The 12286-nt window shown below is 34.8% G+C and overlaps 1 protein-coding gene across 1 annotated transcript in view; it reads left to right on the forward strand.

The window, feature by feature from the left end:
- The window catches only part of LOC100969124 (anthrax toxin receptor-like), a 748177-nt gene that overhangs the window by 231770 nt on the left and 504121 nt on the right, over positions 1-12286 (forward strand).

Raw genomic sequence — 12286 nt, forward strand, 5'->3', positions numbered from 1 at the left:
ATGGCTTTATCCTTCTGGGGATAATCAGTAAAATGGCAATTGGTGGGTGAATTAAAAATATACTAAAAGCAGATGGCAGAACATGAGTGCAGATTTTTACTACAAAGCTTAGGAAAAGCAAAAGGAACTTGAATAGAGAAAATGCAGAAAAGCCCTCCTTTGGCTATTAGGACGGAGAGAGCAGAAGTATGTTTAGAGCTTCAAAGAGTCTGACTCTTTGCAACTGTTTATCTTAGGACTTTAAGGAAGTAAAAGGTGCAAGTGAAATACTCTGGATTATAAAATAGAATCTGACACAGAGGATTCAACCCACTTAATATGCATGTTGCTTACATGGAAATGCTGAGAAATTTTTAGCAAATAGATAGAAAATGACAGATGGTAGGTATATAGAAAATAATTGTAGGAAAAAATGTAAAATGAAGATTTATGGTATTCCTTTTATATTTTATTTTGTTAATATGTTGCCCATATTGCTTTATTTCAAAGAATGCAAAACCAAAAAAGTAGCTCCTTCCTAACTTCCCCTGCAGCCTTGTCTTGTGGAGCTTGTATTTTACTTCATGAGAAATGCCAAGGAGATGTCATTTAAGCTGAAACCTCCAGCAGAATTAGCCACAATATTTGGGAAAAAGATGTTTCCAGAAAAAGAAAGAGCTAGGATAAATGTCCTTAGGCAAGAAAGAGCTCACGATGATTGAGGAACAACAACAAAAAAGATTATTTCACTCAAGAAAAGTGAATTGGGAGTACAGATACAAATGATGAGGTCTGAATATGATTCATGGGGCAGGTCACACTAGGGTGTTTGGGTATGGTCTAAATGAATGCGCGGCATAAGTTGTTTTAAGGAGAGGAGTGACATGATTTGACAAGTTCTTAAGAAATCCCTTTGATTACTCTGGGGAGAATAGAACATAAAGTAGCAGAAATGAAAGCAAAGGGAGATAGTAGGAAATAATTGCACATTTATAAGCAAGAAATGATGTTGGCTTGGACTCTGGTTATACCAACAAATAAAGAAAAAAGGAAATACTGAGAAGAGTTGATTGGATTTGCTGACATTCTCAACATAAATGGAAGTCAGTATTTTTTTCTAATAAATATAATATGCATAAATATTTTTAAATATTTAATTCTTTTACCACTAATGGGGCATGAGTAGACTTCAGGGAACATGCCAGTACAGAACCAAATAAATGTGATCATTGGTAGAGATAGGAATTAATAGGCATTTGAATGTCTCCCTCAACCTGGAATACCACAAATAAAGCTCTTTGCTTTTCATGTTGCATTGTTATCATACCCTATAGTTTTCTGCCATTTTCAGTTACTTAATATTATGTTTTGCCTCAATAGATTATAGTGCTTTCTCTTGTTGTGTTATATTTGCAGCAATTATTAGTGAAGTTTTAAACTTCAATATCACATCTAAAACAGAACAAAATTGTTGCATACTATTTTCCATTAAAACATGAGACCACTATGACAAAAAAAGCTAAACGTGTCATGAAATGACTTACATTGGATGAAAGTATATGCAATATATTAAGAAATAATCTCTGACTTTATAGTTTTTTATTTGTAGCTTTTACTAGGACATGAAATCAATATGTGAACCCTGGCTGGAGTTTGCATCTAAATGTAATAAAATAAAAGAAAGTTTAATATTATCATTGAAGCATTAATGTACATTAGCGAGCTGGACTATATAAAATAAACTTTATTATATTTAGCATTTGATTTTTATTTATGTATATTATAAAATGAATATAGTTTATATTATAATAAAAATAAAAGAAGTAGTATGTTAACTAATTAGTATAAGATGCCTACAAACTACATATCTGCCTAAATTTTTGACCCATGAAACTTCAATGATTTGTGTTAATGTTAAGGCCTACATTTATTTATATATATATATAATTAGGGGAGGAATTGTTAATTCTTTCATTTTGAAAATTTTAACTTTGCAGACAAAGTTGACTATACCTGTGGCAGAACACTGCAACAGCTATAAATAAATAAATAACTTTTATTTTCTGTGGAGCTCCCAGAATTATGAATTATTCTGTAGATTGAGATTTGCCAAGGTCCTTTTCTTAGAGTTGCAAGAGCATAGGAGAAAGTCAAGGGAAACAACAAGCAGCACTTGATTTCCTTTACCACAGTGGATGGGCTTCTAAAACCAAATTACCTGACTATAAATCCAGATCTATCTTCTGCAGGCTACGTGATTGTGGATGTTACCTCTTCTGTGCTTCAATTTCCTCATCTGTAAAATGGAATTATAGCCTACCCTATTTTGTAGTGTAGTGAGGATAAATAGAATGAATGTATGTAGTTCTTAGAATAGAGCATGGCACGTGATAAGTGGTCAATAAAATATTGTTTACTACTAGTTATGTAACAGTCACTTCACACATAATAATGATTTAATAAAGGAGCAAGAAGAATGTAGAGCACAGCTTCTCAACATTGGCACTATGACATTTTGGGTCAGACAATTATTTAATGCAGAGGGGGCTATAGGATGCTTAGCAGTGTCTCTGGCCAGTAGTGTACCTCCTCCTCTCCAAGTTTTGACAATCACAAAGGCTTCTAGACATTGACAACTATCCCCTGAAAAGTAAAATTGTCCCTGCTTGAGAACACAAATATAAAGTAACCACTCAAAGATTACATTACTAATTTTAATTGAATTTGACCAGCATTATGAAATAAGCATAAGCTTAAGTTTCTACCCTTGATTTTGTCATTGTCAGTTAGGGCAGCAGAGAACTCCAATTCTGAAAATTCTGAACATGTGCTAATACCCTATAATATAATCAAAACTTTCATTTTTGAATTGTATTTCTTAAAAATTAGAAAATTTATTAAGCAGCAACATGGAATAATTAACCACAAAAATGTTGAACATAAATCTCATTTGCCTAAGTTCTCTTTTGAAGTCCTGTTTCACTATATAAGTATTATGTGTTTTGTTTCACAGCTAGATAACAGCCAGTTTTTTCTCTGAGCCTGAGGTTGCTTCTCAAATTTATGGTGGCTTATAGCTCTTCTAAGTTTCCATAAAACTTCAGCAACCTGCAGCAGGTTGAAATTTATTGATATTGAGTTATTCACCAGGTCATATTACAAAGTCAGGGATTGACTTGCCCAAACCAGATGCTCCCCCTGCCACCAGATCACTAGGAGATATTGCAATCATTTCCCCTGGTTACTAAATTAGCAAAAATTCTCAGGGAGAGAGAAGGGCAAGATGGCACAGTTTAATACTTACTATTATTCTTTTATTCTTTACCATCATTCCCTTTGAATGGATTAAGAATCTGACATAAATGTAACTTGCTAAAGAAAGGCTGTTAGGTGAGAGGGAAGTCATACTGGTCTAAGAAAAGTCTTAAGAAATATTTGAAAAGAGGTAGAGAGAAGGGTTGGATTGGAGTGGGTGGGTGGGGAATCACACTAAGGAGATGGATCATTCATAATTTCTTTAGACATGGTGAGGCAGCCACAGGAGTCTGAACTTGTTGAAACCCTAGTCTGAAGCCAATAAAAGTGCTCAATAAAGTCACACTTTGATCTTCTCTGCCTAAAGCAGTTATTCACCCTATCTTTGGGAGAGGAAACATCTACAAACCTTTGTTCTCTTTGTTAGCAGAGGGATGACATGAATTTGGGAAAAACGTTTGAGAGACAAAATGAGATTTAGCTCGAGCAAGTGATCGACCTGTGCTGGGTTGCAAATGGACTTTTTCAACAGGCAGGTTGAAACTGTGCTTCAGCAATTAGGATACCAGATATAAACATCCATGCACGGAATTGGAAATGTTCAGCTTTCATGGTTGCTATGGTTTGAATGTTCCCTCCAAAACTCATGTTGAAACTTAATCCAAAATATGACAATATAGAGAACGAGCTTTTTAAAGAGGGGATTGGATCATGAAAGTTCTTCCCTCATGAGTGGATTAATCCATTGATAAGTCAGTGGATTAATAGGTTATCTTGGGAGGGAAACCATTGGATTTATAAGAAGGGGAAGATAGACCTGAGCTAGCATGTTAGCATACTCAGCCCTCTTGCCATATGATACCCTGTGCTACCTTGGGACTCTTCTGAGAGTCCCCACAAGCAAGAAGGCTCTCAAAAGATATGCCCCATCGACCTTGGATTTCCAAGCCTCCTTAGCTGTAGAAAATAAATTCAGTTCTTTGTAAATTACTCAGTTTTAGGTATACTGCTATAAGCAACAGAAAATGGACTAAGGCAATGGTCTTATCCAGAACTTTGTAAACTAGAATTGGCTGTTTAGATTCAGTATGTATTTTTTTTACAGATTCAAAATAATTTTGTTTTGAACTGTACAATGAAGGAGTGTCATAAGCTTTTCCACATGTAGAGGCTCTAAATATCAGTCTGGCATTGTGATAAAGCAGAGAGTTTAAACCCAATCCTATTTGTGCCCCATGACCGTTCTTTCTGGTTACAGTTCAGAAAAATAGGAATGGATGCGTAACTCAAGGAGAAGCATATAATACACGAGGCTTTTTCTCAAAATTTTGATTTAGAAAATGAGGTATTTTAGTATGTTAATTATAGGCATTTCAACTGAGAAGTCTAATAGCATTGGACCAGAATTGTCGCAGCAGTCCAAAGCCATGGATAAACAAGTTAAAAGGAACAAATACTAACAGCCTTCCAAATTAATCTGTATTGGAGAAGATGATAAACAGATGAATGGGAACTAGAAACCATGCAGACTTGGAACTAGATATAAAACAAACAGCTATCTAATGATTCCTTATTTACTCTGAGACCAAGATATTCTTGTATCCTTTTAGTTAAACCTCTGTTTTACTAAGGAAATTTAAATAAGATTCTGTCTCTTGCAAGAAAATAACATCTAAGACATCTTTATATTTAATACTGCCTTAATTTTGTTTACACCAGTGGTCCCCAACCTCTTTGGTACCAGGGATTCGTTTCGTGGAAGACAATATTTCCATGGACAGGGTTGGGGGGAAGGTTTCGGGATAAAACTGTTCCACTACTCAGATCATCAAGCTACTAGATTCTCATAAGGATCAAACTAGATCACCTGCATGCGCAGTTCACAGTAGAGCTGATGCTTCTGTGAGAATCAAATGCTGCCAATGATCTGATAGGAGGCAGAGCTCAGGAGTAATGCTCACTCATCCACCTCTCCCATTCTGCTGCGTGGCCCAGTTCCTAACAGGCCCGGTACCAGTTTGTGGCCCGGGGGTTGGGACCCCTGTTTTACACTGTAACATTTCCACATGTCTCTCATGGCCTTTCAGATCCACTACTTGTCTCAACTCAAGTCCGGCTACCTGAAAATTCGATTATTTTTTCAAAGTGAATTTGAATATCTTTATGTTGAATACACAGTCTCCACTTTTACGCAGCCCCTACTGTCTTATATCATACCTCTCTAGCCCTGGAAGATATCAACTTTACATTCACTTTTCCTGTTTTAGGGCTATTATTTTATCTTCAATTATCAAAATCTATCTACATTTAGATACTTTAACTTGCAAATACATAGTAAACAATTACAGATTATTTAAAATAGCAGTTTTCCCATGAGTATAAAAAAAAAGAACAATAAAAGCAATATTTGTTGAGTATTTTAAAGTGCCAGGCACTGCGCAGTGTGCTTTGCTTAAGTAAATGTTTGGCAAAATAAAAGGTCTTTTAAAAGTTCCATGCTTTAACATTAATAACCATACAAAGATAAGGTTAGACCTTCTATCAAATTAGCAGTTTTGTGAAGATAGGCCTTTTCTGCTATATAGAATCTCCTCAAACCTGAGTGTTCGTATTATGGATTATCTAGTATACTCCATAGCTATCAAGTTTGTGTATGTATGTTTCTTTCTCAAGCAAGTTATCTTATTTCTCCTTATTTCTTCAGACTTATCCTTTCTTTTCTTTTCTTTTCTTTTTTCTTTTTTTTTTGAGACGGAGTTGCACTCTTGTTGCCTAGGCTGGAGTGCAATGGCATGATCTCGGCTCATCACAACCTCTGCCTCCCGGGTTCAAGTGATTCTCCTGCCTCAGCCTCCCGAGTAGCTGGGATTACGGGTATGTGCCACCACGTCCAGCTAATTTTGTATTTTTAGTAGAGACGGGTTTTCTCCATGTTGGTCAGTCTAGTCTCGAACTCCGCCCGCCTCAGTCTCCCAAAGTGCTGGGATTACAGGCATGAGCCACCGAGCCTGGCCCCTAACCTCTCATTTCTAAGGAAATGACAAATTAAGTCTTTTATGCAAATACAGTGTAGGGTCATTTAAAAATATTTTTTGTAATAGGTGTCTCTGTACATAAATCTATTTAATTTTTTCTCTTTTACAGTAAAAAGGCAATACTGTGTTTTAGTTTCACCAAAAATTTCAGTAGACCAATTGTGTAAAGGGATACATTTATATGAATTTTTTTGACACAGTAAAAACTAAGAGGGGAAGTTATTCAAATATTTCAGCATAAATTCCCTTTCCTTGAAATTGCAATCGTCATGTGTAGCTACAATTCCTCAGCACTCCTCTGTAGTATAAGTAGCTACAATTCCTCAGTATAAGAAACACTAAGGTGGAAAATTAATTGTTAAGAGAACAAAGTCATAACAAAAGAACAAAACAAAAAAGTAGGATATAGAAACATTAACTCAATATCACTCTTGAAGCTCACATAAGAGAAATTATTGTACTAGACACTGTGGTTCATCATCCAGACCCCATCTTCATGGGAAGACATCAATCCCACACTCATGGGGAATATCAGCAGCTGACCATTCACACCTGTACCTTTCACTAAATATTGCCCTAAGACAAACTAAAATGAACTAACTCGCCCAAAGTGGTGCCTCCTTTCAGAGAGCAGCCATTGACCCACGGCTGGCTAATGTAGTTATACAAATATGCAACTGCTTTGCATCAATTTGGGACAACTCTGAAAGAGGCCCAGTAGGATTGGCTGAAGACTCAGTTCAAAGTTGTCAAATAAAGCACACCATGCCCAGCTGAATTTACATTGTTTACTATGAGTATATCCCATGAAATATTTAGGAATTACATATACTAAACATTATTCATGATTTATATGAAATTTAAATTCAACTGGGCAACTTGTACTTTTACTTGGTAAATCTGGGAGCTTTTCCTTAGTTGCATCTGCATGGCAGGTAAGCATGTCGGTATGCCCAGACCTCCCTTCTTTGCTTCCTTATAAGTGCATCCCAGAAAACAAGCATTCATATCAGAGCCAATAGGCATTGAGGCTTTTGATAATCAAACTCCCAAAGGTCAAGGAAAAAGAGAGTATCCCAAAAGCACCAAGAGAACAAACAAACACATAACATACAATGGAGCTTCAGTATATCTGGCAGCAGACTTTTCAGTGGAAACCTTACAGCCAGGAGAGGGTGACATGACACATTTGAAGTGCTGTTTATGGGTCCCTTTGGATTGTAATGGGGAAAACAAGAATTGTAGCAGGAAGAATTAAAAGAAAAGAGAAAAGCTTTTTTTTTTTTTTTTTTTAATAATCTGATCTTTTTCTATTGAGAGGCAGGCACCCAAATGCTGCTTCTGTCGGGGAGTGAATCTGTAAATTCTTTGTAACTGTGTGCTACCTATTTATTTGTTAACCTGTGTAATTTGTTCTCCTGCTGACTTCTTGCAAACACTTGCCAGTGGGTACCTGAAGCCTCTTACATCTTCTATGGCATGGACTTGGCCTATATTTAGCATATTCACTCATCTAAAGTGGGAAGAAGAATCTGGCATCTTTTCTCTTTCTCCATCTTGCCATCGAAAGCTGCCTCAATGAGCATGTAGCCTTCAGAATTTTGAAAGCAAGAAGCAGGTAACAACTGGCCATGTTTAGCTTCATCTTGAAACTCTTGAGGACACCTATCAAACTTTCCCAAAACTGTCTCATCATGTATGGTTCCATTGCAGGATGGGTGCAATGCTGAGTGCCAGCAGGAGAGGGATATCCCATTCTTTCCTTCTTGAAATTGCTCCCAGTCTTTTTGAGCTCTCTTCCTGTTTGGAAGGAGAACTAAAGCAAGTTTAGTTCTCCTTACAAAAGAGAAAATAATTAAAAGCACTCTCACTTAGGTAACTACTTCACTTTCTTTATGATAATTCTTAGAATGTCTAGTCCTCTCTTTACATAAGAGTACAGGTAATTGAGGTCAGTGAAGGTTTTAGTTACAGAACTGGTCTGGCTACTTTTTATTAAAACCTGCAAAGACTTAACTGTTCTTCTATAATTTAGGGATACTCATCATTTAATAGGGAATAAACAAAAATTTGAGACATAAGGAAATTCTGTATCCATTTCATATATATACATATAAATTACATATAGAAAAAATGGTTTAGAAGAGGAGTTAATATCAATTTAAAAACGGGAATTTTAAAGCTGGGAATAATACATAGCATAAATATGTATAAGGATTCAGCAAAATGTTAGTTGAAACAGGGGGCTAAATAAACTTGAAGTTTAAGAAAGATAAGAAATGAACCCAAATATGCATAAATCTGAGGACAAAATTTGATATTGCTGCTAATAAAAAAGGGAGGGGCATCCTATTGGGAGGCTTCATTAATAAAAGTAACAAATTATGAGAACAAATAGTCTTATTATAGTTTATCTGGTGAAGCATTTTAATGAGGCATAGCTGTCTGTTCCATTACCAAACGACTTTTCTTATGTGTGCTCTGGTAGATTTTCATATGGCTACACTGAAAGATATTCCCAAATGTCTGACTAATAACTCTATCTATAGGCAACTGTTCTGAAGGTTTAAAGTAAGGAGGATGGGGTTCATTTAGAACCAGTGGGAAAAAATGCTAATGCTGGGCTTTGAATTTTATGGATGCTGTAGCTGTTATTTTTCAATTAAATAAATGTTTTATATGCTATGTTTTGTAGCTATCGCAGTTAAACTGCCCTCATCTTTTTGCCCAGCAAAAAACCCATTAAGATCTTCACTGAAATTGAGTCTAGGTTTTTTATAAAATTAATAACTTTGCTACTGGTTTCTCAAAAATGAGTAGAAATGACTTTTCAATGCAAATGCCAGTTTTTGATACAGTGAAATTATCCTGTCTGCAGTGACTATTTGAACTTTTATCGGCAATTGGACACTGAGAGACTTAGTATATGAACAGATTTATCCTTAGATTATCTAATACATGCTTTGCACCCTGCACCATAAAACCTGATCTATTTTTAAAGCCTTGGTTGTTCTGAAAAATGAAATGAAATTGTATTAAATGGCATTTTGACTGGGGAGAAAAAAAAAACTTCATGTGGTTTAAGAGAATGGATGCCGGCAACTGACTGTCCACTGTTTATTCCAAACTTATAGATTAGCAGCCAGATGTGGCAGAAAGTTGGCTGATTTTTCATTCACAACAAAAACGATGCTGTGCTTAATGAATGGAGGTTTGTTATCCCAGTAATAAGTAAAAGGAACATGAAAGCCCTCGTGTTTAATGTTCATGCAAATAAGCTATTTGCAGGTGGCTTTTGGGCAGGGTCAAGTATTTTCAAATATTTTTCAAAACTGGGTCAAGTTTTTTAATTGTCAAAAATTACCAGCTAGAGGAAAACCTCCTAAAAACTTTATTATGCTATTTCCCAAGTCAATGAAATGACAAGTCACTTATCATTTAATAAATTACTTATGAAAATTCTTTTCCTTATGATTTCGTCAATAAATAAATTCTAGAGGATTCTAGATATATTTATTTGGCATCTTTTTTTTAATGTGGTATCAAATTTTGTGGATATTCTTTAGAGAATCAAATTCTTAAAATGGCATTGAACATTTAATTTAAAATGTCCTTCTTGAACCATACATGTTTATTAAAAAATTATTTTATATAGGTTATCCATTAAAAAACAATTTTCTATATATGTAAACATTTATGATAACTGCTCATTATTTTGGTCCATACTTATTTATCTACCTATTTATTAAACAATACAAATCATACGCTTTGTAAAAATAAAGGCCTAGTCTAATATTTCTCTCTGTCAGAAATAAAATAATTCAGAGAAGTCTGTATTACAAGACAAAATAAAACAAAATAGAAAATGATGCGAATCACAAAACCATTGACAAATTTCCAGCTATGACATTTACTCTCCATGTGGCCTTAGGTATCTTACTCTCTTATTTTAACCTTTCTTTGATTACTGTAAAAATAATTTGTTACTAAGAAGCCCTCTTGCTTTAGTAGCTGTGAGTATAAAATTAAGAACATAATTCTCAAAAAGTGTTTTAGTCTTCCTGGAAACATTTTAAAATATCAATTAATCATTGAACAATACACAATCGCCTGATCATTTGCTAAGAGAGGGTTGCATTCTCATCTCTGTTCACTCTGTCCTTTCTGAGACTCATACAGGTATGAGAGCTAGAAAAAATATTAATGTGTAGTAATTCAAAATTTCTCATTCATGAATCACTTCAGCAGTGCAAAGAATACTTTGTAATTTTTAAAAGGCATTTTTATTAATATACTTCTACTATTCTACCCCAATCAACAGCAAATTTACCTAAATCATGAGACTACTGGTACTGCTAATTTTTAGAAAAGAATGACATAAACTACTATTAAACCCAATGAATCCTTTACCTGCAATGAGAATGTCCACGAGTCAGCTCTTCTGACCCTCTGGCCAGTGTTCTGGAGTTACTGATCTCCAACTTTCTAATTGAACTCTAGCTTGGTATGTGAGAGCAGCCATGGGTGAACCAGTGGAGCAAGATTTAAGCCTTGACATTGCCATTAATGATTCACCACCTGTTGCAAGTTCAATAAGTTATTCACACACCAAATTGTGGCCGCAGAATTCAGGGAGATAAACTAAGTTAGAAAGATTGGGAGTGAATAAATGTTTGCTAAATCAGAATTGTTAATGATAGAAATCTGTATCTTAACAAAGTTGAGAAATCTTGTCTTCTTAATGTGTATTTATTGACTTCCCAGGATATGTCTTAGTGAGGAAACATAGCTTCTGGCATTTATTATTAGAGTGATAAGGAATAATAAACCACAGTGCTTGAGAGACAGGGAAAGGCAGGGGGAGCTAGAGACACAGTAACAGAAGCAGATTAATTGACTGATGAAATAAACTTGAGATAAGAGAGCACAGAGGAGATTCAAGAGATGGAACCATATATTCCTCTCTATCTGCTCCCACCATCAAGGAAATTCATAGCATATTTTATAATGAATCCCTGATAAATATTAGTCTATAATTGAAAATCTATTAAAATGACTATTTCTTAGGGTACACAAAAATATTACAACAAAACAAGTAAAGAAAAGTTGCCATGGGATGGAATATTATATTTTCCTGCATGTCTGCTTCAAGGCAGAATCCTAATGGTCATGTATGTAGGTAAATTATTCTTTTTACAGCAACTTCTGGGAGGTGGTATTTGGTGGAATATAAAAGGCAAGGGGTGTAGTGAGGGTAAAGTGTAAGTACTTTGATCTTGAGCCTTGACTATATTGGACTTGGGATCTCGGAAATCTTGGGGATAAACAGTGGATTAAATCCATAAATTAGTAAAGTGTTGATTATACAACAGGTAGAACTACGTGCCACTTTTGGAGGGACAGTCTTCTTTTTTAAAAAAAACAAAAGGCCTTAAAGGCTTTATATATATATATAAAGCCTTTTTAAATTATAATAAATACATTTTTTTAATGAAACAATCTGCACATATACAATTCCACTCTCAAGAAAGGCAATTATTTACATAATTATGCAGAAATTCCTATAATTATGAAAATAATTGCCTTTCTTCAGAGTGGAGTTGTATATGTGCAGATTGTTTCATTTTAAGAAAAGAAATATTTATTGATTTGATTAACTGAAGTTCTGGACGCTTAAAAATGATTAAAATACACAGATCTACTATCTGTCTTCATGAACTTTAAATGTCTTGTAAGAAATTCAAGTAATAAAGACTACAACATTTATTATTTAACTGGAACATGTATTATTTATTATCCTAACTGTGGTTAGGAAGCACCATTATTTATTATATCTATATTAATCAAGTTGTATCCTGTAACAGGTTTCCTGTTATCCACTCATGTCTTCTAACTTCTGAAGTATTGTTTAAATTACAAGGGAGAAACCTAGACACTACATTTTCTAGGATCTCAGGACAATAGAGCTCCAGGTGAAATTATGCTAAATAAGGGCATGAGTGTAAGATGTGGATGTC

This window comes from Pan paniscus, chromosome 8 (assembly GCF_029289425.2).
Source record: "Pan paniscus chromosome 8, NHGRI_mPanPan1-v2.0_pri, whole genome shotgun sequence".
NCBI classification, from domain to species: domain Eukaryota; kingdom Metazoa; phylum Chordata; class Mammalia; order Primates; family Hominidae; genus Pan; species Pan paniscus.